Source organism: Ursus arctos, unplaced genomic scaffold (genome assembly GCF_023065955.2).
Source record: "Ursus arctos isolate Adak ecotype North America unplaced genomic scaffold, UrsArc2.0 scaffold_22, whole genome shotgun sequence".
Lineage (NCBI taxonomy): Eukaryota > Metazoa > Chordata > Mammalia > Carnivora > Ursidae > Ursus > Ursus arctos.
The window spans coordinates 6263952-6271431 of NW_026622897.1; positions in this window are offsets into that span (position 1 = coordinate 6263952).

Genomic DNA, 7480 nt, shown 5'->3' on the forward strand with positions numbered 1-7480 from the left:
TGTTTGCCTTTTTGCCAACATATTCATTCTTTTGTATCTGTTGTTTCCAGTCTGTCCCCATAGCTCTCTTGACCCATCTCATAAAGGGGTAATCTGTCTGATGATCTTTTGTATGATATTTGTGGAAACTGAGGGCCTTTCAGGGGAAATTTGGTGTTTTTCCCACTCTGAGTTCATTCTTTTGCATTGCTCAGTGATATTTGGTGGTACGTAGGTCTTAGAGATTTGGTGTTTTTTTTTTTTTTAACCATTAACCCCCACTGAAGAACATCTGTGTTGTTTTCTATTTGGGGTGATTATAAATGAAGCAGCTGTGAACATTTGTGAACAGGTAGGGGTGAATATGAGTTTCCACTTCTCTTGCATAAATGTCTAGGAGTGCAATTGCTGGCAGCCGCAAATTTAGTGTTATAAAAGTCTGCCAAACTGTTCTCCAGAGTGGCTGTACTATTTTATATTCCCACCAGCAGTGTATGGATTTCTCCACATCCTTGCCAGCATTTGGTGGTGTTACTATTTTTTAACTTTTGCCATTTTGTAGGTGCATAATGATATCACACTGTAGTTTTAATTTGCATTCCCTTAATGGCTAATGATATTTAACACCTTTTCATATGCTAATTTGCCATCTGTATTTCTTCTTTGGTCAAATGTCCATCTATGTCTTTTGTTAATTGATCTTTCAAATATCTTTTTTTTTTTTTGTAAAATATCTGTTCAACTTTTTTGCCTATTTTTTCTATTGGGTTTTCAGGATTTTTGTCTTTCTGGCTTATAAGAATTTCTTATATATTCTAATTTTAAACCCCCTTTTTTTTGGATACATGAATTACAGATACCTTCTTCCATCTGTGAATTACCTTTTCACTCTCTTCATGGTGTCTTGTGATGAATAGAACATCTTAATTTTAGTGAAATCTGATTTATCAAAACTTTCTTTTATAATTAGCACTTTTTGGGGCATCCTGCTTAAGAAATCTCTGACTACCTCAAGATCATGAAAATGTTTTCCTGTATTTTTTCCTCAAATTTTTATTGTTGCTTTTCCATTCTCTTGAAGATTATGCCTATTAAATACTTGGAAGAATTCACCAGAGTAGCACTCTGGGCCTGGGGTTTTCTTTGTGGATAGGTTTTAAATAAATGGTCAAATTTCTTAAATAAACTATAAAATTATTAAAATTTTCTATTTTTCTCTTGGCTTTGGTAACTTCTGTGTTTTGAGGAATTTCTCTTTTACTTAAATGTAGCCTAATTTTTGGTGTAAAGTTCATAATACTCGGATTATTTTTTTGATGGGGAGGGCACTGGGGGGAGGGCCAGAGAGAGTGTGAGAGAGAATATCTTAAGCAAGTTCCATGCTCAGTGCTGAGCTCGACACAGGGCTTGATCCCACAGCCCTGAGATCATGACCTGAGCTGAAATCAAGAGTCAGACACTTAACCGACTGAGCCACCCAGGCTCCCGTTCATCACACTAAACTTAAAATGGTTATCAGGGGCAACTAGTGGCTCAGTCAGTTAACCATCTAACTCTTAATTTCAGCTCAGGTCATGATCTCAGGATTGTGGGATTGAGCCCCACATCTGGCTCTGTGCTCAGCAGGGAGTCTGCTTGGGTATTCTCTCCCTCTCTCCCTTTCCATACTCACGCACTCTCTCTCTCTCAAATAAATAAATAGATAAATCTTTAAAAAAAATTTTAGTGTGATGAAGCTTAAATGATTGATTTTCTGCCTTTCCTTTATAATGTAGATGTATAAAGCTAGTAATTTCACTGAAAGCACTGCTTTAACTCTGTTCCCTGAGTATTGATATTTTACATATTGTATCTTCATCATCATCAAGTTCAAAATGTTTTCTATTTTCTTTTTTGATTATTTTTCCCCCTCGAATCACACTTTATTTCTAAGTATATTGTTCAGTTTCTATGCAATTGGATTTTTTCGGGATATCTTTTCATTTCTGAAGCTAGTTTAATTCCATATGGCCAGAAAATACATTCTGAATGATGTCAGTCTTCTGAAATCTGTCGCAGCTTTCTTAATGGCAAAATAATACTTTTTGTAGAAGGTTAAAATGGCTAGAATTTTAAGAATGTATGTTTTATGAATGCATGGAGGTGAAATAAAGCTATATAATAAAATAATAAATATAATAATAAAAAAATGATAAGCATGGATTTCAGGATGTTGATGGTTACCTTCTATGATGAGAGAAAGGTGTGTGTAAGGAATGGACCATACAGTTGGAACTGCATCCTAACCGCATAGCTAGAAATAGATTCTTGTAATATCCCTAGCTTCCATTTTGAATTGTGGATTCCTGATGTTTATCATGTTTAATATAACCAGTCATTATGTTTATCAAAACCTACTTTTTGTACTAAGACCTATTTCAAACATAAAGAAAAGGGCTCCCCTCCACCACACAGGATTAAATTACATTAATTATTTTGCTTTGTTTGTTTAGATCAGATTTTTCTCTACATGCCTTTTAAAGAAATATGTTACAGATACCACTAAAGACTTCTAACATATTTTTTTCTTCTCTCTACTCACTAGGCAGAACAATTACTCAAAAATGGTGTGTCTCATTCTCATGCAAGTTTATATACTTCCCCTACATTTGCATATATTGATAAGTTATCATTTCTATTGTTTTGTATGCTTAGATTTTTAAAAAAAAACTAGTGTTATATTTTAAAACTTACTGATGAGAATATATTTAACTGCTGCATAGTAAATTCATTGTATTTAAAAAATCTGTTTAGCCATTCCTCAACTTTTTCATTATTATGAATAGTAAATACTTTATATGTCTTTTTAGGTATATAGGTACATCTCTAGGGTAAGCACCTAGTAGTGGAATTTTACTAGACTTTGTAAGATTGCTCTTCAGAATGATTTTAAGAAGTTAAGTGGTTACCGGCAATGCATAATTAGTAACATATCTCATATCCTTGTCAACACTTGATGCTCATTTAAAAAATTTACATTTTACTGAAATCCAGAAAAACTGAACATCTTTTCAAATGTTTATTTTTTTTCTGCAATTACATGTCTATATTTTCTGCCTTATTTTTGAGTCTGACTTTTTATTTTTCATTTGTAGTGGTATAATCTATATACTAATCCTTTGTAAGTTTTACGTATTACAAATGTATTCTTCTAGGCTGTGTCTTATCTTTATACTTTCTTTATGATGTCTTTTGTCATTTAAAAGTTTTAACTAACACAGGCAGATTTATCACTTTTATATTTTGTCTTTTTAATGTTTTACTTAATAAATCCTTTCATGCTGCCTGTCATGAACATATTTTATGCATATTTTATGTGTTTTCTTCTAAAATTTTTCAAGTTTTATTTTTCACATATAGCTTTTTTTTTTTTTTTTTCCAAGAGAGTGTGCGTGCACACATGTGAGCTGGAGTGGGAGGGGGCAGAGGGGGAGAGGCTCTTAAGTAGTTTCCATGTTCAGTGCAGGCAGGCTCCATCTCACCTCCCTGAGATCATGACCTGAGCTGAAATCAAGACTCTAGTGCTTAACGTACTGAGCCACCCAGGCGCCCCCATATATAGCTTTCAAATCTATTTGGGATTTGTTTTTACATGTTTTACATTTCCTTACATGTAAGGACTGGTTTGTTTTTGTTTTTGTTTTTTTCCCCTTCTATTGATAAACTGTTGTCTGGTCACTATTTAAATGGATAGTCCATCATTTCCTTGATGTTCTGTAATGTTAGCTCTGTGATACACCCCATTTCCATACACACATATGTTTGTCTCTTTGCTGGTTCCAGTGATCTAGTTATCTTTACATGAAAAAAATACAAAACTATAAAAATCATTATAGCATTATGGTAATTTATACAAGCAAAAATGTCCTGTGTTTCTCTGCCTCTTCAAATTTATCTTGGCCCTATACTTCTAAAAATAAATTTAGGATCAACCTATAAAGGCTTTTTTTGAAAATGAGATGAATTTGAGGGAGAATTACCTTCTTCATAATATTTCTTCTTCATAATACATAATACAGTCTTCTCAATCATGAACATGATATGCCTTTCCATTTATTTATATTGCCTTAATGTTTTATAATTTTGTCCATAAAGGTAAAGTATTAGTTTTTGTTATAATTACTTCTAGTTACTACATTACTTTTGTTTCTATTATAAATGAAAATAATACAGTAATAATTATTGGTTTAAAGAAACGCTATTGATGTTTGTTTCTTAATCTATTATTCATAAATTCTATATTCAATTCTATTGGTTCATCTATTTTTTTTTAACAATATCATACTGTCTTGATAACTGTAGCTGTAGAGTAAACCTTGAAGTCAATTACTGTCAATCTTCTGACTCTGTTTAGTCTCAGTGTTGACGTGGCTATTTTGGGTCTTTTGCCTCTCTATGTACACTTTGGATCTGTTTGTCAATATCTACAAAATAACTTGCTGGAATTTTGATCGGAATTGCTTCAGATCTATAGATCACATTGAGAAGAGCTGACATCTTGATAATATTGAATATTCCTGTTCATGAATATGAAATAACTTCTCCATTTGTTTAATTCTTTTTTTATTTTTCTCATCAGAGTTTTGTAGTTATTCTTATATAAATCTTGTACATTTTTTATTAGATTTATACCTAAGTATTTCATTTTGGGGGGTACTAATGTAAATGGTAATTGTGATTTTAATTTCAAATCACATCTGTTTATTGCTGGTATGTAACAGAGCAATTAACTTTTCTCTACTACCCTTGTGTCCTGCAACCTTGCTATAATTGCTTATTAGTCCCAGGATTCTGTTGTTGTTTTGTTTTGTTTTGTTTTGTTTCATTTTTGTCAGTTCTTTCAGATTTTCAATATGGGCAGTTATGTCACCTGAGAACTAAGACAGTTTTTTTCCTTCTCAATCTATATGCCTTTAATTTCCTTTTTTGGTCTTATTGCATTAGGTAGGACTTCCAGTATGATGTTGAAAAGGAGTGATGAGAGCAGACATCCTTATTTGTTCCTCATATTAGTGGGGAAGCTTCTAAATCCTCAGCATTAAGTGTGATGTTAGCTGTAGGTTTTTTGTAGATGTTATTTATTAAGTTGAGGAAGTTCCTTCTATCCCTAGTTTGCTTAGAAGTATATCATTAATAGGCGTTGGATTTCGTTAAATGCTTTTTCTCTATCTATTGGTATGATCATGTGATTTTTCTTCTTTATTCTGTTGATAGATTATGCTAATTGATTTTTGAACATTTAACCAGCCTTGAATATCTAGGATAAATCCCACTTGATTGTTGTATGTAGTTCTTTTTATACATTATTGGAGTTGATTTGCTGGTATTTTGTTGAGGATTTTTGCATTTGTGTTCAAGAGACATGCTTTGTCTAGTTTTGGTATTAAGATAATGTTGGATTTAATGAATGAATTAGGAAGTATTCTTCCTGCTTCTGTCTTCTGGAAGAGATTATAGAGAATTGGTATAATATCTTACTTAAATGTTTGGTAGAATTCAAAGTGAACCTATCTGGGCCCTCCCTCCTTTGCTTTTTAAAAATATGTTTTCTGGGGGTGCCTGTGTGGCACAACTGGTTAAGCGTCCGACTTTTGGTTTCAGCTCAGGTTGTGATCTCAAGGTCCTGAGATCAAGCCCTGCATCAGGCTCCACACTGAGCATGGAATCTGCTTAAGACTCTCTCCTTCTCCCTTTGTCCCTCCTCCCTGAACATGTGCTCGCTCTCTCTCCAAAATAAATAAATAAATCTTTTAAAAAAATCTGTTTTCTGTGCCTGTAATGTACTTTATCACTTAATTATATCTAGAAAACTCTGACTTAACCCTTTAAAATTTTTTTCTCTTAAAACAGTTTACCATATTTCTTTCTCTCCCCAAAGCTCCTGAGTGTGTGTTCCATTTCTGCCACTTTTTGCTTTGCCTCCTGAGGTCTTTCATTTTATAAGCTTGTCCACTGATTGAGGCACAATCCCCAACTCCTTCCTTTCCTTTACTTTTGAAGACACATGTACTGGTCCTTCTTTTGTGCAAGAGGCTTTATTGCTTATCACTGTGGAGAAGAATGAGGTGGCAAAAATAATTAAGTATAAATCTTTTATAGTTCTTAGATTAATAATCTCTGGTCTGTGTTTCTTGCTTTTTGAGTTCTTAAGTTTACAGAACAAAATAGACTAGGTTGTGGTGTGGTAATAACCCCAAATATCAGTGGCTTATCACAACAAAGTTTATATCTTCCTCACACTACATATCTATCATGGTCACCCAGGGACCCAGACTAATGAGCAGCAACCACTTTTAACTTCCAGGTGTAGTGCTGGAGGCACAAAGAACCCAGAGTGGAGATGGGGTTGTAAGTGACACATATCTTCCTTAAAACTTATTTGCCAAACCTAGTCACCTGGCTTTATCCAGTAACAAAGAATCAGGAAATAGTTGGGGGAACAGCTTTAATAATAACCACAGTGAACAAAATCCTCCTTATATTTCTTAGGGAGAGGCACACATCTTCAACTGCACCAACCCTTCTCTAGTCTCAGGGACAAAGCATGCCAACCTCCTGCTTTTCTTCAAAATATGAACTTAGCTTGCCCAAAGTATTTGGGTAAAACTATACATGTCTTCATGTTTTATAAAGACATTTTTCACCTCTAAGAATATTAGATCAAGAAATACTTATTTCAGCATCTCTGATTCACACAGAAATTATTCCCTTTATGCATTTAAATTCTAGTCTTAACTATAATTAGCTCTGTAACCTGGAATTGATGATGATGGTGGTGATGATGATGACAATTAATAGTAATGATGATAATGAAAGCTGACAATAATTTGATGATTACTGTATTCCAGACATTTTCTAAGAAGTCTATCTGCATTAATTCATGTAATTCTCACAGCAACCCTCTGAAGTAAACTATATGCAGTAATAGTAACCCCATTTTACAGATGAGGAAAGGAAAGCACCAGAGAGTTAGGAACCTTGCCCAGAGACTCATAGCTCATAAGTCAGTGAGTAGCGGTTCTATTTTGAGCAACCTGACTCAACCGCCAAGGTAGTCTAGCTTTCTATCTTCTAGTTTCTTAACCATGCTACTTGATACAGTTTTTTATTTTACTTTACATTATTTTGATGTTGTGACAACTTCCTTTTTTCTAGACTAGTACTCGTGGTATATACCACAATACAAACAGTGGCCATCCTGAGTCAGTGACTAGCTTTACTGTTTTTTCCCTCTTTGCTTTCAAATGTATTATCTTTTAGTCTATTTTTAGGTGTTTTTGAACCATTTGATAGTCCTGGCTACATTGAACTAAAGGCACTGATAAAATGTCATGGGCCATGACATTGACTCTCCACTAATATCCAAAAATATATCATGGCTACATTATCTCATTGAAGGTCTAGTCAGAATAAAGGACCCCTTTAAGCATTTCATACAGAGAATTTTGGGAAAGGAAATGGT